The following is a 23,632-nucleotide window of genomic DNA, read 5'->3' on the forward strand; positions in this document are numbered from 1 at the left end:
TTGAAATGCACACACACATATATAAGCATATTGTGCATATAAACATAAACCTGAATCTAAAATATGAAATATAAATTTATATAAACATAAAAAGTTTTATTTAAATATTATATATATACATATTTATGTAAATAAAATGCATTTCTATTACCAATTAAGTATTTACATACTCATACAGGGATGGATGGATATGTATATATACATGTGAATTTTACTAAACGTATTTGGAAACAGGAAAAGAATGAGTCCTACCAAATTCCTTTTATGATACAAATATGTTTTGATACCTAAGTCATGAAAAGCCAAAACAGAGAAAGAAAATCATAAACCCATTTCCTTAATCAATATTCATGCAAAAATTTAAATAAAAAAGCCATCAAGAAGATTCCAGCAACATATTTCAAAGAACATTCAATATGACCAGGTGGGATTTTTATGGATTGCAGGACTGGTTCAGTATTATGAAAATTATCAGCATAATTGACAATATCAAAAATTAATACCCCAAAATATACGATTATTTCAATAGATGCAGAAAAGTTTTTGGCTAAATACAATACCCATTATGAATAAAATCACTAGAAATCATAGGACTATGTGGAGTCTTTCTTAAAATGATAAGTAATTCTTTATAAAACCAGGAGCAAGCATTGTCTATGATGAAGGATAAGCTAGAGGCTTTCCCAATATGATCAGAAATGAAGCACAAATATCTATTATCATCACAATTATTTAATATTGTATTATAAATTTTAGTTATAGCAATAATATAGGAAAATAGAAGCAAAAATTAGGCAATGGAGAAAGAAAATGTAAATTAAAATATCTCTGAGGTACCACTTTACACTTATAAATTGTTTAACATGACAAAAAAGGAAAAATGACAAATGCTGGTGTAGGTGAAGAAAAATTGGAACAATGGTTCACTAATCATGGGGTTTGAAGTGGTTCAACCATTCTAAAAATCAATTTGCATCTATTCCCAAAGGCCTATAAAATTGGGCATAACTTTGCAGAAATTCTACCACTATCTCTATATCCCAAATAGATCAAGGATAAAGGAAAAGGACTTATTTGTATAAAAATATTCATAGCATTTCTTTTTGTGGTGAAAAAGAAGTGTAATTCAAAGTGATGCCCCCAAATTAGGGAAAGGTTGAACAAGTGGTGATTGAGATAGAATACTATTTTGTTATAGGAAATGATAAATGGAATAGTCTCAGAAAAAATTGGGAGAATTTATATGAACAGATACAAAGTGAAATGAGCAGAAATAGTAGAATATTATATGCAGTAACAACAATGCTATAAAGAGCATCAATTGTGAAAGACTTATCTGCTCTTATCAAGTCAGTAATCCAAGATAATTCCAAAGGACCCATTATGAAAAATGTTATCTATCTTCAGAGAGAGAAATGTGAACTGTGAGTAAAAAAGAAGTGTACATTTTCTTTATTTTTCTGGGATTTTTGTCTCTAATTCCTTTTGCAACATGACTAATGTGGAAATGTTTTGCATGACTTCACATATATAATAGAAATCAAATTACTCAGTTTCTGAAGGAGAGGAGAGGGAAAATAGGCAAAGGGGAAATTTGGAATTCAAATTTAAAAATGCATGTTAAGCTTTTACATGTAATTGAGAAATAGAAAGTTAGGTGGTGTAGAGCCTGGAGTCAGGAAGACCTGAGTTCAAATCTGACCTCAGACATTTACTGGTTGTGTGACCCTGGGTAATTCACTGCATCTTTTTCACCTCAGTTTCTTCTATAAATTGAGTTAGAGAAGGAAATGGCAAACCATTCCAGTATCTTTGCAAAGAAAACCCCAAATGGGCACACAAAGAGTTGGACACTACTAAAACAACTCAACAACAACAATTAGGAAATATTTAACTAACTAAATAAGTAATATATTTGAAAATGATGTGTCTATATGTACACATGCACATAGATTGATGATAGATCAATAGAGTAAAGATCAATACATATTATATATATATATATATATATATATATATATATATAATATATATATATATATATATATATATATATGGCTATGAATAAAAATATTTTGTTCAAAAGAATATGTGTGTATACAACCCAATACGTGTGAGTGGTGATGTAGCAGTGAATTTTAAGAAGCTATATTCAAAGAAAAAGAAGTTATATTTATTTAATACAATCAATGAATCAGAGGAAGGAATCCTGCAAAAGAATATTTTAATAATAGCTAACATTTATATAGTTATTTAAAACATTTCATTTGATCCTAACAACAACTCTAGGCACTTCATGCTATTATTTTCTTCATTGTACAAATGAGGATACTGAGAAAGTCAGAGGTTAAGTGACTTGCCCAGGTTGATCCACCAAATAACTATACAAACCCAGATTCGAACTCAGCTTTTCCTGATACCTGATCCACACTCTAGGTACTGAACCATCTGGTCGCCAATTTGTATTTTACAGCAAAGATGTCAAACATGCAGTCCATGGCTGCTTGGAGCCCATTAGTGAAGCCTATAACACATAAAAATGCAACTGGAAATATTTTGTAAAAATAAATGAAAATGCAATAAAACATAAACAATATTATATTTCAAACCCTATGAGGCCCAGAACAATTCTTAGATAAAAATAAGTGCCTCCCATTTTTATTTGAGTTTGATACCACTGCTTTACAGGATCAATCAAGATAAAAATGAAAGATTAAAATGTGTCCTGCAGACAAATTGGCAATATAAGGAGATAGAACTGGAGTTCAGGAAGAAAAACAAAGCTATAACCTGGAGGTATGACTATGAAGCATAAGTGGTGAGAGGCTTCAACATTTGCTAGGATGCATATACTTCATGTAATTTCTTTTTTTCTCTCACACATACACATATGAAAGTATGTATACACATACATTCATGCACGGACACAAATACTTTTTTTTTCCCTTTTTTGCCAAAAACAGAGCAGGTGATAAATTATTGACTTTATTATTATTGGTAGCTTCATTCTTCCCAATGTAGAAGAATAAGATGATTGCAATTTTGGACCTGACTGTAATCAATAAAGAAGAGCTTAATCCTGAAAAAGAAACCACATAGTCCCTATAAAGAGGACACTACAACATTCTCAAAATTTCACCAGAGGTGAGCAAGGTAAGGTACCATCTGACATATATACCATATGCCCAAGGGGTTCAGATACAGGATAAGCTACAGGATCTGGATTGAAACACTCATGAGAATATCATCCAGTAAGGGACAAAAAGCTATCAAGAATGAAATGCTTAAGATAAAAATGAAAATATATCTGATGAGGAAACAAAAATAGGGAGGGAAGCTTTCTACAGATTCTGATTTGGTCATACAGGAAATTAAACAATCTTTATAGAAAATATAATAAAAGATAGGCCACAAAAGTGTCATTGTCCTTTAAGAACAGCATGATGAAGGTTTAGGCTCAGAATGAAAATGAAAAACAGAGTACTTTATAACTTTAATAAGAAAAGTAGTTTGCGCATGAGAAGAAAACCAAAGAATGGATAACTCTAGTGATGGCTGGATAAGGATAACAGATGGCAGAGAAGCCTGAGCTACTTAACTCTTTTTTCTGTTTTGTCTTTCCCCACAAAGAAGAATGAAATTTTTCCTGGTAAGGGTAGAATAAAAATATTTAACAATAATAATATTTACATAGTTAGAACTTATCCAGCCCTTGATTATTCTCTTAATTTATTTTTAGAACAATCCTGGAATGTAGGTCCTACTATTATCCTTGTTTTATAAATGAGAAAACTAAGATAGACAGAAATTAAATGCCTTGTCCAGGGTCACGAGGATGGTGTCTGAGGCCAGATTAGAACTTGGATCTTCCTGACTCCAGGCATACCACTGTTTTCACTGTACCACTTAGCTGCCAGGAAAATAAAACCCAACATAAATGAGGAGATAGAAAGACAGCAGCTAGGTACAATAAAATTTCAATTCACCAGGCCTAGACACAGTACATTACATTGGAAGGAGAAATAGGGTTGGACAAAGACAGTAATGTCTGAGAAGGGGTGAGGAGGAGGAGAAAGAGGAAGAGGAGGAGGAAGAAAAAGAAGAGGAGGAAGAGAAAGTAAGAATAGGAAAAATGGAGGAGGACAAATAATAATGGAGACTGAAATCTTCAAAAGACAAACCAGTAAATATGACTTCAATTTTTGGAAAAATTCTAGAATCAATCACTAAAGTGATTGTTTTTTTTTTTTTTTTTTTTAGTGAGGCAATGGGGGTTAAGTGACTTGCCCAGGGTCACACAGCTAGTAAGTGTTAAGTGTCTGAGGCCAGATTTGAACTCAGGTCCTCCTGACTTCAGGGCCAATGCTTTAACCACTGCGCCACCTAACTGCCCCAAGTGATTGTTTTTGAACATTTAGAAAAGGGAGAAATAAAGACTAAGGTACAGCAGGACTTCAGCAAAAACAATATGCCCCATTAGACTACACATATTTCTTTTTATGAGAGGGTTATTCAACAGTTAGAACTCTAGATGGAATTTAGTTTAGTGAGTGAGTTTAGAGTCATAACAGGGCTACTGGCACAATACACTTGAATTTCAGCAAAAGGTTTGACCAATAGTCTCAATCTTTCTTAATAGAGAAGATGTGCAAAAGTGAGCCATGTCAGGGCTTCCCCCCCCCCAGGGCAATGAGGGTTAAGTGACTTGCCCAGAGTCACACAGCTAGTAAGTGTCTGAGGCCAGATTTGAGCTAAGGTCCTCTTGAATCCAGGGCCAGTGCTTTATCCACTGTGCCACCTACCTGGCCTCCAGCAGGGCTTCTTAAAATTTTTCCACTCGCAACCCATTTTTGCCCAAGAAATTTTTATGTGACCTGGGATATATGGGTATATAAAAGAGGCATACATAACCTTTTACTGTTGGCAAATTTTTCACAACCTCCACATTCAGTTACATGACCCCATGTGGGATTGTGACCCACAGTTTAAGACACTTTGAGCTAGGTAACAATAATGCAGGAATTTAATTGGTTGAATTAACAGAAGCAAAAATGAGTAGTTCCTTGAAAATGTCAAACTCAAGGGAGGGATTGTATCCAGAAATTTGTCCTCTTGGCATTATTTGAATACATTTACAAACCCTTAGTTGTGGTATGATTATCAAAATATGCAAATGACAAAAAGCTGGGAAGGATAGCTAACATGGAGAATGGCATTGTTTAGATCCAAAAAGTCTAAAGCTTTAATTAGGACAATGAGCTTAATAATCCTGATTGATAGGGATATAGTTTAAGATTTACACTTTGCATTGAAAAATCATCTTGATGAGTACCAGATCAAATACTTAAAAGTAGTCAAAAATAATTTTGAAAAATTCAGGGGAGGCATCATGGCAAACATAGTAGCCTAATAGACAGATGACTGACCTTGGATTCTGAAATGACTGGATTTAAAACCTGTTTCTTGCATATGCTAAAGATAAGAAAATAAATTAACTTCTTAGTATATTAGGAACTCACTAACACTAACTTCCAAAGCTGTTGCAGATTTACATTGGTAAGGGGAGTTTCTAAACCATGATGAACTAAATCAAGCTTAACCCTCCCACTCACAAAACTCACTTCCACACACTCCCCCATGATAAACCTACCGACTACCACCAACTCCCACAAACACTTTTTAGTATTACACAAGCTCAGTATGTATTAAGTGTGATACAATAGTCAAACACAACAAAAATTTTATGATACATTGTTAAAAGCCCAGTGTCTTCCTAAGAGATTGGATCATCCTACTCACCAACAGTGTAAAAAAATAAAATAAAAAAGTACCTCTCTATGTATATCATACCCTTTCGTGTCTTGTCTCTCCCTATTAGTATGTAAGCTCCTTGAGGGCATGGCTAATGCTTTTCTATTTGTATCATTAATAGCTTACATCCAGAGTATTAAATCCATTACCACTTTAGGAAGGACATTGAAGAATCATTAAAGAATTTGTTGTGGGGCAGAGCCAAGATGGTGGAGGAAAAGCAGTGACTTCCCTCAGTTTTCTCCCCAGGACCCCTCCTAACAAAAAAAAAAAACACTCAAATTGTGCCATGGGACAATTCCTGGAGTGGCTGAACCCACAAAAGGTCAGGGCAAGATCATTTTCCAGCCAAATACAGGATAGAAGGTTGGCAGGAAGGATCTGTGGTACCAGGGCAAGAAGGAAGCACAGCCACACTGCAGAGGCCCAGCACCAAGCAAGCCACTCCAGAGGAGTTTCTGAACCAGCAGCAGTGGCAACGGCTTCTGGACCTGAGTCCATGGATGGTGAGTGGGTCAAATAGTTGATCAAGGGGAGATTACAGGAGTCTCTGCTGGTGCTGAAGCCAGACTCTGTTGGTTTGCCTCAGCTAAGATCAAGGTTGCAGTCTTGTCCCAGGTGGGGGAAGGTCGCAGGCATGCCAGAGCTGGTAGACACAGGGGAAGAAGATTCTCTTCCAGGTCAGAGGGCAAGCAGGCCTGTGATTGCTTTTAGACCAGAGCACAAGCCTTGGGAGTGGCGAATGTGTCTCTCCTTAAATCTTACCGACTGGGACCCCCTGAAGCTTGGGGCAGTGTACCCTTTAAGAAGGAGTTAAAAGTCAAGAAATATGCTGGGAAAATCAGCACACAGAAAAATATGCTGAAAGTGTCTTTGGTGACAAGGAAGATCAAAATACACCTTCAGAGGAAGATAGCAAAGTCAAAGCTCCTACATCCAAAGCTTCCAAAAAAAATATGAATTGGTCTAAGGCCATGGAAGCTCTCAAAAAGGATTTTGAAGATAAGGTAAGAGAGCTAGAGAAAAAATGGAAAGAGAAATGAGAGTGATGCAAGAAAGTCATAAAAAAGCCAACAGCTTGAAAAGCCAAATGGAAAAGGAGACACAAAAGCTCTCTGAAGAAAATAATTCCTTAAAATTAGGATTGAGCAAATGGAAATCAATGACTTTATGAGAAATCAAGACAAAATAAAGCAAAACCAAAAGAACAAAAAAAAAATAGAAGGCAAAGTTGAATATCTCCTTGGAAAAAGAACTGACCTGGTAAATAGATTCAGGAGAGATAATTTGAAAATTATTGGACTACATGGAGGCCATAATCAAAACAACAAACAAAAATCCAAACCAAAACAAAAGAAAAAATGCTTAGACATAATATTCCCAGGAATTGTCAGGGAAAATTGCCCTGGTAATCTAGAAGCAGAAGGTAAAATAGAAATTGAAAGAATTCACCAATCACCTCGTGAAAGAGATCCCAAAATGGAAACTTCTAGGAATGTTTTAGCCAAATTCCAGAACTCCCTGGTCAAGGAGAAAATTTTGTAAGCAGCCAGAAGGAAACAATCCAAGTATGGTGGAGCCTCAGTCAGGATAACACAAGATCTAGCAGCTTCTATATTAAAGGATCAGAGGGCTTAGAATATAATATTTCAGAGTGCAAAGGAACTGGGATTATATCCAAGAATTACTTACCCAGCAAAACTGCGTATAATTTTTCAGGGAGAAAAATAGAAATTCAATGAAAGGGAAGATTTTCACACATTCTTGATGAAAAGTCCTGAGCTGAATAGAAAATTTGACTTTCAAATACAAGACCATAGAGAGGCATAAAAAGGTAAACAGAAAAAGAAATCATAAGAGATATTAAAAGGTTAAACAGTTTACATTTATATATGAGAAGATAATACTCGTAACTCATAAGAACTTTTTCATTATTAGGACAACCGATTAGAATATATTATGACAGAAGGCACAGGTATGAGTTGAAAATGAAGGGATGACATCCTTAAAAATAAAATTAAGAGGTGAGAGGAATGTACTCAGGGAAAGGAAAAGGGAGAGGTAGATTAGGGTAAAATATCTCACATTAAAAAAGCAAGAAAAAACTTACGGAGTAAAGGGAAAGATGGGAGAGATGCCTTGCTCTCATCAGAATTGACTCAAAGAAGGAATAACATAGACACTGAATTGGGAATAGTAATCTATTCTACTCTGTAGGAAAGTAGGAGGGGAATGGGATAAGGGAGGAGGGGTGAAAAAAGGGAGGGCAGATTGAGGGAAGGAGCAGTCAGAAACAAAACACTTTTGAGGAGGAATAGGGTGAAAGAAGATAGAAAATGAAGTAAATAGCATGGGGAGGGAATGGGATAGAGGGAAATACAGTTAGCAATAGTAAATGTGAAAAAAATTTTGAAGCAGAGGCAAGGGCAATGTAAGATAATGACAACAACAATGATGACAATGAAGATGATGCTGCTGGGCTATTGTGAAGAAAGTTCATTGTCAGTTATAAGGTACTATACAAATGTTATCTATTTTTATTAATGCAATAATAAAGCTCATGAGTTTATTGTAAGGAATTCTCTCTTTAAAGTAGTATTTAAATGTAGGTTAGTATTAAAATAAATGATGATCAGGATGCTATCAGAAAAACCTGGAAAGAATTACATGAGCTGATGCAAAGTGAGATGTACTGTATACAAAATAATAGCAATATTGTAAGTAATCTGTTTCAAATGATGTACTTATTTTCAGCAATAAAATGATTCAAGACAACTCTGAAGGACTTGTGAAAAATTTAATCCATCTTTTTCTAAAGGTTTTTGTCTGTTTTCTTTCTCAACCTGACTAATGTGGAAATGTTTTACATGACTACCCATGTATAACTCATATTGAATTGCTTGAGTTCTTAAGGTGGGTGGAAAGGGAAGGAGAAAGAGAATTTGGAACCCAAGGTTTTAAAAATCAACTGTCTTCTTCCAAATCATTTTCTCTATTTCTAATCTCCTACTGGAGCAAAACATTGGGGAGGGAAAAGATATGATTACAATTTCTCAACCTTTTTTTTCCAAATCATTTTCTCTATCTCTAATCTCCCACTGGAGCAAAATAATTTTTCTAGGACACAAATTTGATCATATACATTAATTCCTCTTTTCAATAACTTTCAGTGGCTTTGTTTTGCCTATAGAAAAAAATTTAAAGTCATTATCATAGGATTTAAAGCATCAAAAGTTCTGACTCCAGCTTACCACTATAATGTAATTTCATATGACTTCCTTTTAATGGTCCATATTTTAATAAAATTGAATTATGTTCACTTTTCCCTGAAGTTGACATTTCATATCCAGCTTCCATACATTTATTCAAGTTTACCTATTCCTAATATATTTCCACTCTTCAACTTTGCTCTCTGAATCTTTATCTTTCTCCAAAGTTGATATTAGGTGTCATGTATTAAAGGAAGATTTTATACATCCCCAAAACTGGTAATGTGTTTTTTAAACACAAGTGGATTACAAAAATTCAGTAGTTCTAAGCTGCAGTGAGCTTATTATTTGGTGTAGTCACTAAGCTTTATATTAATATGGTGAGCCTTACTAGGTTGCCTAAGAAGATACAAACTGGCCCAGGTCAGAAAATTGAACAGGTCAAAACTACCATGTCAATAAAAAGATAAAAGGGTCCTTAAATAGCCCCAGAAATTCCAGCCTTGGAGTAATGGTCTTAATAATTTTGATTTCAGACATTACAAAGATGAAGAAGACTTCTAAACTTAAGTAGAAGAATGAACAAAAAGCATCTATTAAGCATTGATGTCAGTGGCATGGTACTGTGTCAAGGATACAAATATGAAAGTAAAATCTATTTTTAATCTCAAGCACTTTATTGATAGTTATTTTTATTTAATTAAGAAAAGCCTTCTTTCTGATTAGAGCTGTTCAAAATTAGAATAGCATTCCTGGGAAAAGTATGGATTCTCTTTACAGGAAATTTTCAACTAATGACTTTAGGACCACTTGTTGATAATACTGTAAATATCAGGATAAAATGATATTTGTTAGTAATGTTTTGAACTAGATGATGTCTGAACTCTTTTTAAATCTACGAATGTGGTTCTGTATTATTCCTTTCACATATATAATGGTGTTTCTATTTCCAGCCCAAATACCTCTTGCATCATATTCTCTCCACTCCAGTACTCAAAATATAAATGCACAAAATGGCTTTTCTCCTTCTTTATATAACTTATTTTTCCATGAAATTTTATGCAATTAGGTCTACCTGACCTTGTTTATGATTTTCTTAGTTGGTTGTGTTTACATATTCAGTTTGTACTATATTTAGTTTTCAATTAGTAATGCATCTTTGTAAAGAAAAATATTCAGTGATTTCACTCAATTGACGAGCATTTATTAAGTGCCTACTATGTTCTGGAAACTGAGTTAAGTGCAAGGGATACAAATAAAATGAATAAAGCAATCCCTATGCACATCAAGAAGAAAACAAGTATACATCAAATGTATGTTTCTCATGAAAATAGACTGTAAAACACTCAAGAATAAAAATAGGGTCTTCTTTATTCTTAGGCCCAATAGGAAATCAAGTGATGCTGAGTACTTGCACTATAGGCAAGACAAAAGATCATTTAAAAAAAATTCTTAATATTGTTATATACATAACACTCAAAATAGAGAACCCTATATTTGTATCTATATGCAGAGAACTGAACTGTAATTCAGTGAACATTTAATAATCATGAATACTGTGGAAATGAAATGTGAACTATGACTGCCTTTAAAGAACTAAGAATGAGGATAACAGAGAAATAGTGACAATGCATATGATAGCTGTGACCAGTCTTTAACATATGAATAAGGAAGAACACCAAAGAAAAATGGGAATAAAAGATGTCACCAAAGAATTGTATGATAGAAAAACAAAAATGGGCTGGTCCCAAAGCAAACAAAAGAGGAATCAGCCAGAGCACTCCAAGGACATCATCAAAAGAAATCATAGGAGGTTTAAACCTGTTGGGTGGACATCTTGTTGCAAGGTATGGGAATAAAGAGAAAATACAAAGGACAGTCAGGCACAAATGGGATGCTATGTGTATCATGGGTTTGAACTCTCTTTTTAATGAGATTATGGATCATTTGCATATCTGAGGGTTACTCTAGCTTTAGATAGAGATATTTGATAAGAAACTAATATAAAGACACAAGAGCAAAACAGCTGAAATGTAATAAAATTATATTTTAGATTCCAAAATAAGGCTGTTGGTTGCACTCCTTATAAAATTAGTTATCAGAATAGTTATAAAGCCTTATTTCCTAAAACATACTATCTTATAATATAGATTCCATCAATGTGGAGAGAGAAGGATTGGGTCACACTTGATGGGGTGGTGAGAAAAGGATGGAACACTGATTAAACTAAATTATCCTTCACAATTCCTATAGTCCTGGCCACAATTTTCCAGCTTCTGCTTAGTGCATATGTAAAATCAAGCAGGCTCACAACTGAGGAGTGTTTCTGTGTATCTTTCAAGACTTAACAGTATGGGAGATCATGAACAACTAGAGAAGCAAAAAAACATGATTTCTGAAGTAAGGAGTTCAGACCCAGATATTGAAGGGGTTATTACTGAGCAGGGCACTGTAAATAATTGAGTGTGTAGGCGTTTAAGTGACTAGTAGGGGGTAAAGAACAACCATCATCATATGTCTTAAATTATTTATGAAAGCTTCCTTCCATTTTAATAATCTAAATACATGAGAAATAGAGACTTGACAAGAAAACAACTATATAAATATCTCAGAGTATTCTCTAGGGTAATATGATGTAGAAAACTTAAATAAGTATAACTGGTGAATAGCAATTAACTCTAGATAAATGTGTATTAGGACAATTTATTCATTATAAGGTATATTTTAGCATGGAATAAAGTCTCCAGATCTTTAAGATAGACATTGACATTTTAGAAGCTTAATCAATAGATTAAGAAAACTACTACCTCTCTTTTAGTTGAATTGAGGAGGTAATTTAATATGTTTTTTTAAAATGTGTGGGTGCTTTGTCAACACTCTCTAAGAGATGACTACCACATTTGTAAAAAGAGTAGAATTTCAACCCTAGGGTTAGGGTGAGGAATAGAGAAGCCTCACAAATCAAATATTCTGTCAATATGCTTACATATGGACTGCATGTACTTCCCATTTAAATGCTCAGACAATTTAAATATCCTAAAAGTTGGTGAATAATGTCCATGACAAATATCCATGAATAAATTTAATTTAATTAAAATCTGAAGGGAAAGAGTTAAGTAGGGGAAAATACCAAAAACAACAACTATCTCCAAGAGATTTTTCTGGCAGAGGTCTCCTTTCTAAATATATAAAGAAGTTATTCAAATACATGAGATACTCCTCAATACATAAAGAGTGTAAATTGATGAAGGAAAAGTTTTCATAAAAATTGAATATTATCAAAATCCATATAAGAAAAAAAAAGGTTCTATTTCACTGAAAATAAGAAAAATGAAATTTAAAACAACTCTGATGTTCTACCTCCATCAAATTGGCAAAAGTATCAAAAATTGAAATGAGAGTAAGAGCCAACTATTTTGGGGAAAGAGGTATATTAATGCACTATTGATGGTGCTAAAAACTGGTCTAATCACTCTGGAAAACAACTTGGAACTTTTCTCAAAGTTTATCAAACTCTGACCTGCAATGACACTGAGTCTAGGCCTAGGCCTAGGCCTATAATTCAAAAATATTTTTAAAATGAAAAAAGTGTATATCTATGTATCTCTTTCTATCTATCAATCTATACCTATGTGAAGAGATAAATAAAAACCTGTAGTGGTACCAATTTATCTCTCAAGGATAAACCAATTGTGATATAAACATATAACCAAGATAACAATTTATGCAATAACAAAAAACAACAACAAAAAATAAGGGAAATAAATTTGAAAGACTTAAAAATTTTGATCAATGAAATGACTAAGTATGATTGCAAAGAACTACTAATGATGTTGCAAAAAATTTCTAGAGTTGCAGGGTTAGATGAAGAAAAACCAAAGTCTCCAAACCGAAGACAATAGGTTTATTGAGAGAGGGATACTTTCTCACAATAATACTGGCCTCTGGGCTAGGACCAAAAGACCTCAAGCCTCAGGATCCATGGATATTTATACACAGTATCTCCTCCCACAAAATAGACACAACCCAAGTGGTCTATGTATAAGTTTTACAGTAAAAAGAATGGGAATATCAGTCTTTCATCAGATAATAATATTCAAGCAAAACAGTTTCCCATTTTGGCCATGTTAAAAATAACGTATGTATACAGTATAAATATGTGTGGGTGCATATATAGATAGGTGTATGTATATGACTAAATGTATGTATGTATATGCTATAATTCATTCTATAGCCCAAGTTAACATCTCTGTCAGGCTATAGAATGAATTATTATCTGATATAAATATATAACATTACTTTCTTTCTATTTAAAGGTAGGGGTTGAGATGATCAACAAAGTGTGATAATGATGGTAAGAAAAGAGTCATTCAAATGTTTTAAAATCAAGGAAGGGAAAAGAATGAGAAAGAGAGTTTTTGAAAATAACATTTTTAATTTTGTTTTATTTTTAAATTAATTTTTAAAATTAGAGCTCTAAATTCTTTCCTACTTTTCCACATGAATTGAGATAGAAAGCAATATGATATCAGTTGTACATTTGAAATCATGTTAAACATTTTTCCATATTCATGTTGCAAAAGAAGTAAAATAATAAGAGACAAAAAACCAGAAAGGAAGTGAAAACGTATGCTTCAATCTGCACTCAGAGCTTATTAGATCTTTTTTCCTGGAGGTAGAGGGTACATTTCATTATGAGTCTTTTAGAATTATCTTGGTTTATAAGAGGTGAAATGTAAAGTTTGAGAAAGAGTCAGCAACCCAGTTTGTCTGGAGAAAAAATGTATAAAGGAGAGTAACATGAAATGAGACTATCAAATAGTCTGAATCCAGCCTGTGAAAGACATAAATTTAAGCTTAAGGAGTGTTGCCTGTTTGTTTTGTTTTTGGTTTTGTTTTATCCTAGATGCAATACAAAACCATTGAGTATCCATGAACCAGTGAATGGAATGACCATAACAGTAAATTCTGAAGAGTATTATGATGGTGGTATGGAAAATGAATTGGGGAGGGAAAGAAAGACTAGAAACAAAGTCCAACTTGGAGGTTATAACAATATTACAGGTGATAGGTGATGAATATATGAACCAGGGTCATATTTCACAGGGTGAGAGAATAAGAGATATAGAATTGAAAGGAAATTCTGAGGCCATATAGTTTAATTCTTTCCTTTCATAAATGGGGAAATGAAAGCCTAGTCAGGAAAATTAACTTGCACAAGGTCACACAGGTATTAAGTGCTACTGGCAGGATTTGAACCCAGGTCTTCAACATCCAGAGCTAAAGGATTGAAGAAATGCTACAGTGAGAGAAGAAACCATATTTATCAATCAATTACATATGGGAATAAGGGAAATTGGAGTCTTTGAGAGGCATAAAAGTTTGGATAGGATACTGGACTTGGAGTGATAAAGACATAGGTTTAAATCTTGCTTCAGATACTTTGTTCTAGTAAATTACTCAACTTTGCTATTCCTCAGTTTCATCATCTTCAGAAAAAGGGAACTATACCAAATAACCTTTACAATCTCTTCTAGCAAGGCAGTTTTCTGATGAAGAAATCAAAGCTATCTATTGTCATATGAAAAAATGCTCTAAATCACTATTGATTAGAGAGATGCAAATTAAAACAATTCTGAGGTACCACCTATCTATCAGATTGGCTAATATGACAAAAAAAAAAAGGAAAATAATAAATGTTGGAGAAGGTGTGGAAAAATTGGAACACTAATGCATTATTGGTGGAGCTGTGAACTGATCCAACCATTCTGGAGAGCAGTTTGAAACTATGCCCAAAGGGCTATAGAGCTTTGGATATCCTTTGACCCAGCCATACCACTATTAGGTCTTTTTCCCAAAGAGATCATAAAAAAGGGAAAAGGACCCACATGTACAAAAGTATTTATAGCAGCTCTTTTTGTGGTGGCAAGGAATTGGAAATTGAGGGGTTGCCCATCAATTGGGGAATGGCTGAACAAATTGTGGTATATGAATATAATGGAATACTATTGTGCTGTAAAAAATGATGAGCAGACAGATTTCAGAGAAACCTGGAAGGACTAGCATGAACTGATGTTTAGTGAGATGAGCAGAACTAGGAGAACATTGTACACAGTATTAACACTAATATATATATGTGTGTGTGTGTGTGTGTGTGTGTGTATGTGTGTGTGTGTGTGTGTATCAACTGTGATGGACTTGATTCTTCTCAGCAATACAATGGTCCAAGATAGTTCCAAAGGACTTATGATGGGAAATGCTCTCCAAATCCAGAAAAAAGAACTGTTGAATCTGGATACAGATCAAACCACACTATTTCTATTCTTTTTGTGTTGTTTTCCTTTTTTGAGGTTTTTTCCTTTTTGCTCTGATTCTTCTCTCATAACATGACTAATGCAGAAATATATTTAATGTGATTGTACATATATAACCTATGTCAGATTACTTGCTATCTTTGTTTTGTTTTTAGTGAGGCAATTGGGGTTAAGTGACTTGCCACACAGGGTCACACAGCTAGTAAGTGTTAAGTGTTTGAGGCCGGATTTGAACTCAGGTACTCCTGACTGAGGGCCAGTGCTCTATCCACTGCGCCACCTAGCTGCCCCCCCCCATTACTTGCTATCTTAGGGCGGGGGGAGGAAGGGGAGGGAGGGACAAAATTTTGAAACAAGAAATCTTATTATAAAATAAAAATAAAATAAAATAAAATAAAATAGAATCTCTTCTAGCACTGAATCTTTTTTCAGTTTTCAAAATGTACCTGAATACAGATTGAAGCATAATATTTTTGTTAGTTCCTTTATCCAAAGTTTAATTTTTGTCTGTTTTCTTTCACAAACTGGCTACTGTAAAAATGTTTTGCATTTATACTCATGTATAACTTATATTGAATTGCTTGAGTTCTTTGGGTGGAGGGAGGAAGATAATTTGGAACACAAGTTTAAAAAATGATGTCAAAATTTGTTTTACATGTAATTTGGGGGAAAAAATTTTAACAATTCTAAATAAAAGGAAAAAATAAAAGTGAAGTCCTTCAATATCCTGAAACAAAGTTGGGTTTTGCTTCCAAGTGGAGGGCAAACTGTGCCAAGCTTCAGGGTTTTTTGTGAAGCTGTTTTCAGGGATACTTCTATAGACCTGTAAGTTTTTGGTTCTTCCTAGGTGGTATTATCAAAGAAGAGGTGTGTTTACTACTCTCCTGGCTTGTCTGTGAGAAACCACAGGCATTTTTTTCCTGCCCTTGAACTGTGACCAGGGTCCCTGCTTCATTGGAACTACAAACTCTAGTGTGTTAGTGCTCCTCCTGGCACTGGGAATTCCACTCAGGACTGTGACCTGGATCCAATTATGAGCAAAACATCAGAGTCCTGTGTTATTGCTAACAAAAAAGACCCCTGTGATCTTCTGACCAGTTCTTTGACCCCCATACTGTCTGTGGGTTGAAAGCACCAGAAGCAACAGCTGCTACTGCTGCTGCTGCTGATTCATTGACTCCCCAGGCCTGCTCCTGGTTTTATGGAGCTTGCAATGGACTGTGGTCCACTTTTACCATAGTGTGATAGACCTTTTTTGCCAACCTTTTAATTTGTCTTTGGCTAGAAAATTATTTCACCCTATCCTTCTGTGGGTTTTGTTGTTCCAAGAAGTTTTTCATGGCATTATTTTGTTGTTGTTGTTGTTGTTGTTGTTTTTGTGAGGCAATGGGGGTTAAGTGACTTGCCCAAGGTCACACAGCTAGTAAGTGTCCAGTGTCTGAGGCCAAATTTGAACTCTGGTACTTCTGAATCCAGGGCCAGTGCTTTATCCACTGTGCCACCTAGCTGCCCCTCATGGCATTATTTAAAGGTATTTAGAGGGGATTTGCTAAGATCTCAAATTAAGTTGCTGTCTTTTCTCTGCCATCTTTTCCCTGCCTCTCTAGCTCTAAATTTTTACCTCGATGACACAATTATGATCTAAGAATATGATTCTTGAAGCCAGGGAAAATGATAATAACCTAAATAGAAACAGTGGAATGTTTAAAAGAGGACAGGGTTATGAGGAGACAATGATGAGCTTTGTTTTGATCAGTACATTTTGAAATTCCAATGGGGCAACTCAGTTAATATATTGTATAGTTCCTTTGCTATAAAAGACTAGAGTTCACAAGAGGGATTGCAGCTGCTTATGTAGATTTGAAACTCATTTGAATGGATGTGGAAATTGAATCCATATAAATCCTAATCCTAATGAGATCCTAAGGAAGAGAGCATATAGAAGGGGGAGGAGGAAGAGGTAGAACCTTGAAGGATACCTGCAACTATAGGATAGAAAATGGATGATGTACCATTATGAAAACCAAAAGGTAACACTCAGAAGAGTAAGATGATAAATACAAAAAAGCTGCATCATTCAAGTCAAAGGAAGAAAAAGGAATAAGGAGAAGGGAGACAATAAAATTATAAAAAGAAAAGGGAAAATGCCATTTAGAGAATAATTCTGTTAGGGTGGTAGAGTTGGAAGACAATATTCTAGGGGTTGATGAGTTGGTGGGCAAAAAGTTAAAGCAGCTGATGCAGATTACTTTTATTTATTTATTTAGAGTTTAGCAAATAAAAGAGAAGAGATCAGTTTGAAGGAAGAATATAAACTGGGAATGAAATGTTGAAATACTATTTACTATTTTAATCAAGGACTTGAATGAAATCAGAAATGGCATGCTTATTAAATTTGCAATTTATAGAAAACTTAAAGGCATAATTAACATGTTGGATGACATAGTGAGTATCCCAAAAGACTTTCACATGCTAGGATATTGAGCCAAATATAATAAAATCAAATTAAATGGGAATTAATATGAATTCCTACCTTTGAAGGAAATACAAAAGAAGGAAAGTACTGCCAAGGGGAAACTCATCAACTCTGCCACTTAATACCTGTGCAATTTTGGATAAATTATTTAACCTCTCTTTTCTTCAGTTCCCTCATTTGTACATAGAATAAAGTGTTAAATCACCACTGCAATGCCTTTCAACTCCAAATCTATGATTATATGATCAAAGAAAGATCAAGAAATCTTAGTAATATGAAAATTAAATAGAGCTTAACAACTCATCATGGGAATTAGGAGAAATAATACAACCTTTGGATGGATTTATAGTACTGTGATCAAAAGTAGGTAGTATGGATCACCACTATACTGAAAAAAATGAAACAAAAGAAGTACTATGCCCAGTTCTGAGGAATATATTGTATGAAAAGCATGAATAATATGAGTATATTCACAGGAGGTCAACTAGGTTTATTAAGCAGCTTGAGATTATTCTATATGAATATATTTAGCCCAAGGAAGAAGAGAAAAGGTAGGGTTGCATGGTGCCTTTATGTATTTAAAGAACTTTCAGAGTAAACACTGGTTAGACTTGTTCTGGTTCCAGAGGGTGAAACAATAAGCAGTAAGAGTTGGAGAGGGCAACTTCAGCTCTTAAGCTTTCTGACAAATAAAGTTATCAAGAGGGAGGTTGATTTAGAAAATAGTGGGGTCCCTCTCAGTAATCATCGTCAAGCAAATACTGGCCAGGCAAGTCTGTACTTGAGTACATTTTAGTCAAAATTCATGTTATATACAGATTATATCAAAATGCTTCTGATACCTCTTATAAATTTTCAGATTATATGATTCTTAGAGAAACAATGAAGTTAAACAGGGAATAGATAGTCATTTGTATTTTTAAAAAACACCACTAAAAACAAAGTCATGGAAAGGCAATTCTTTAATATTTTTAAAAGAACACTTCTAAACCAAGAATTTGCATTATCTGTAAATAAGATACACTGGAAAGATTCCCAGTTAGTTCAGGGGTAAAACAAGGATATACCTTCTCCTCTTTATTTTTGAACAGTACTAGAAGTATAAGTGATACAATATAGGAAAAATAAAATTAAAGGCATGAATATAATCAAAGAGAAAATGAAATTATCCTTATTTGCAGTTGACATAAAGTTGTGCCACTGAGTCACTGAGGAAACTGCCATTTTTTAGAATATTCGGTAATATGGTAGGATGAAAAATAATTGTACAAAATACTTTGTATGTAGAAAAAAATGATAATAAAATTCATTTGGAGATGGGAATGATGAAGTAATAGATCTTCCAAATGGGAATGATGAAGTAATAGATCTTCCAAATCTTAAAAAATATAATGGTACAGTAATCTTCAATAGAAAATATCAATTTAGAAAAATAGATGTGAAATAACAAATAATAAAACATCATAAGTCAGTGTTTAATTAAACCTAGAATTACTTAGTAAAATAACTCTCTATTTGATTGAAAAAATTCTAGGAAAACAAGTGTCATGGTTAAAATAAGAACAATACAAACTTATTATATCACATTCTATGATAAATTAAATTTGGAGATATTACCAGAATATTTTAAAGCATAACATAAAAATTAGGTGAAAAATATATTTTCATCTATTTCAAAATTATTAGTAGAAAAATTCTTAAGCAAATAAAAGAAAGAAAAACTTTAGGAATATAAAATAAATTGTGATTTCACGAAATGGAAAAGCTTTAAAACATGTTAACAGTTCTAGAATAATAAAGGAAGTGATAGACTAAAGGAAAATATTTGTATCATACTTCTCAGACAAGAGTTTGGTACATAAAATTTATATACAGCTTATTAGAAATTTAGGATATCAAAAGCCTTTCTTCAATGGGAATATAAAGTTTTCAAAAGAAAAAATACAAACTATCAACAACCATATGAAAAATTGCTCCAAATAACTAATAGTAAAAGGAATATATATATTTTTAAAAGACTGATATTTCACTTCACAACCAGCAAATTTATATAGATGATATACAGTCAATTTCGGAGGAGCTTTGGAAACAGTCCTGCATTTTGGTAGAGCTGTGAATTGTTCCAACTGTTCTGAGAAGCAATTTCCAATTATATGTGGCCAAAATACCCATGATTCCAAAAGATATGATCCAAAGATTCCACTCATAGATATACAATAAAAGGAGGTTATTGATTATAAAGAAAAGAAAGATCCTAGATTTGATAAAATGTTTCTGACTTTTCTGTGACAGAAAATAATTGTAAATTAAGTAAAAGCTTATTAGAGAATGACTAAGCTCTCTGAGATATATGGATATGATTGAATATTACTGTGCTATGAAATTATGAATGTGACAATTACACAGAAGTATGGAAATATATGAACTGATGCAAATTATACTAAGTAGATATAGAAAAATAATATACATCAATCACTACAACTACATAAATTGGGAGGAAATACCACCAATCAATCAAAATGATTCTATTAAAATTAGAAATAATGAGAAATCCAAAGGAGAAATAAGAAAAAAAAAAAGACACTGCCCACCAATCATTCGCAGACCTGGGGAGGAAACAACTGATGCAGGACATTACTATGATGTCATATTTTCCCAAAATATTGATTAATTTTCTATAATCATGTAAAACAATTCTTTAAATCACTTTTGCTTAAAGAAATGCAAATGAAAACAACTCTGAGGTACCAGCTTACATATATGAAATGAGCTAATGTTATAGAAAATTAAAATCATTAATTTTGGAAGGAATGTTTGAGAATTAGAACACTAATGCATTGTTGGTGAAGTTGTGAATTGATTCAACCATTCTGTAGAGCAATTTGGAACTATACCCAAAGGGAAATCAAATTATGCTTACCCTCTGATTTATCAATACCACTACTAGGGCTGTATCCCAGAGATCATAAAAAGGAAATTTTTTTTCCCCCTGTGATGACAAAAGAATTGGAAACTGAGGGGACATCCATCATTTGGGGAATGGCTGAACAAATTGTGACCAATGAATCTAATAGGATATTATTGTGGTATAATAAATGATGAGTAGGCAGATTTCAAAATAACCTGGAAAGGATTACATGAACTGATGCAAAGTGAAATAAACAGAACAAAGTGAATACTATACACAGTAACAGCAACATTATATGATGAAGAACTATAAATAAGTTAGCTCTTCTAAACAATACAATGATCCAAGATAATAATTCTAAAGGAATCATGTTAGAAAATGCTATCCATATCCAGAGAAAGAACTGCTCTTGCCTTAATGCTTATTGAAGCATACTATTATCACTTTTTTATATTTTCCCCTTTATTATGTTTCTTCTTTCAAATATGGATTATATGGAAATATATTTTACATGATTGAACATTTATAACCCATATCAAATTGTTTAATGTTTTGGGAGGGTTTGGGAAAGGGGAAGGGAAAAATCAGAACTCAAAATTTTAAATGAATGTTAAAAAATGTCTTTACACATAATTGGATAGCATGTTATAAAAAGACAAAAAAATCCCCAAATTGGTTGGTTTTTCTGCTTTTTTTCTTTCTCCCAACAAAAACAAAGCAAAACAAAACAGAAAAAGAAAAAAAAGAAAAAAAAAACCTTTTTATAAAGCATGGCTTTTTTTCAAGGAAAAGAAGAAGGAATATAGGGGAAATCTAATCCACATAACATATATATCAATGTAAATCTATTTTTAAAAATAACAGATTTAAGCCACCCATCATCCCATAACCAAAAGTAAATTTTCATATCTTAAGGGAAAAATGATGTTTGGAAATTATTGAAATGTGAATCAACTAGGGGAGAGAAAAAGAATAGAATCTAGGGCACAGGTAGAGGAACTGGTTTTGGAAATAAAAAGTTGTATTGTTGCTTCTTAGAACATCAAAAAAGGAATGTTAACATATAGAGATATTTTTGTTTTTCAGTAGTACACAGGAGTGATATCATAAGAGAAGGTATCTCTTTCCACAGTAGAAAGCAACTATACCAACTGAAAAAAACAGGGTGGATGGAGTAAGTATAACTCTTTGGAAGAGAGGAGTTAGTTTGGTATAGCTGTTATAAATTGCTATATGACAGATTCAATTATATAAGATTAAAAGAATTGCTTTGCAACAGGGGTAACCCAGTTAAGATTGGATAACATGATTTTGTAGTTAACATATTTGGCATGACTCTATGATTTTTTCCCCCAAAGAATGCAGCAACTTAAGAGTTAGAATGGAGGAGTTGTCATGGATTAGCAGGCAATAAATAACAGAATAAGTACAAGGCAATTCATGGTGGAATTGGATACCTATGAAGTTAAGCCTTTAACAGCAGGAAAAATGAGAGAGACCTGGAATGAAAAAAGTGAAAGAAGGTGAACTAGAGGTTGCAGTTATGATGAAGAATAGGTTTGGGAGCAATAAGAAATGAAGATATGAAAAAATAAGAGCATGTGAGAAAGGAAAATTTTACAGTTCAAGATCAAGGATGGAGTAGAATTTAAAGTGATAGTGAATCCAATTCTATGGGCACCTTTATGGGTGAGTGAGTTACTATGAAATTAAAAATCAAGTGATCTGAGGTGTTAATAAATTCAAAGTTTGGGCTATTTAAGAGATATTCATAAGGATGTTGAATTTCCCACAGATGAGGGCAAGGTTTGAGGTGGAGAGGAATTCTGAAAGAATTTCAAAGAATTGAAGAATAATGACCTCTATATGGTAGATGAAAGCAAGAATCTATATTACATCATATAAAAAATCTGGTGAACCTCAAGAAAAGAAAGGGTACTGATTAATAGTGGCATATCAGGGGCCTGAAAAGGGCAAGAACTCTGCTAATTCTTTCTTGAGTCCCCAGGTATTGAGCAGGGGAGGATGAGAAAAATGCTATTTAACCCTGGAATAGGTGCCCAATGATGATGTTTAATTTGAATAAATGTTGGTTCCTGTGAACACAACCATGGCTAAAGAGTGTATTAAAAATAAGGTGTACATTTTCAGAAGGCACAATGGAAGGAGAGAAGATGCAATATGGAAGAGGTAGTCAGAATACAAGAAGCTGAAGAAGAAAGAGGGTTTTTCTCTCAAAGAATTACTGAATCATAGGTAGTATATAAATTGAACAGGAAGTGAAAGTTTGTTTACCATAGGTTGGAGTAATTACCATTTGATCATGTTTGGTTTTGTTTTTGGTTTTTATTGATCAGAAGACAAGCCATATAGGTTGACGAATGTCTTTTTAGAAAAGGCCACTAACATAAGGCAGGGCTAAGATGAGCCAGTGACTTGCCTCTCCTGCCCTACTTTATCACCATCTCTATGTCACTATCTATTACCATCTCATGCCAAAAATGAAAGGAAAAATGAAAAAAAAAAGGTTATATGGTAAAGCAAGTCTCTAATTTCCACCTCAGTCTACTACCTTTTTACCACAATTTTTCGTAAGGGGGAAGACTGATCTCAAGGTCAGACAGCAATGAAGATGGGGGGTGGGGGTGCTATAGCTACCTCTTATAACTTCAGCAGTGGTGGTCCCCATTGAAATACAACCTTGGTAATAATAGAAATATGTCAAAACACTCTCTTTGTATTCTATTTCTTGTTGATATTATCAGTTCCCATGAATTCAACTATCATTTGAATGCAGATTACTGTGCCACACACACACACACACACACACACACACACACACACACACACACACACACAGTCCCAAGATGTCTCTTGAAACCCAGTCTCAAACTACCAACTGCCTCTTGGACAC

At 33.7% G+C, this 23,632-nt stretch overlaps 1 pseudogene; it reads left to right on the forward strand.

Moving 5' to 3' along the window:
- LOC122732204 overlaps positions 1-16,579 on the forward strand; it is a 48,223-nt pseudogene extending 31,644 nt beyond the window's left edge.
- The last annotated feature ends 7,053 nt before the right edge of the window (positions 16,580-23,632 follow it).

Source organism: Dromiciops gliroides, chromosome 6 (assembly GCF_019393635.1).
Source record: "Dromiciops gliroides isolate mDroGli1 chromosome 6, mDroGli1.pri, whole genome shotgun sequence".
NCBI lineage: Eukaryota > Metazoa > Chordata > Mammalia > Microbiotheria > Microbiotheriidae > Dromiciops > Dromiciops gliroides.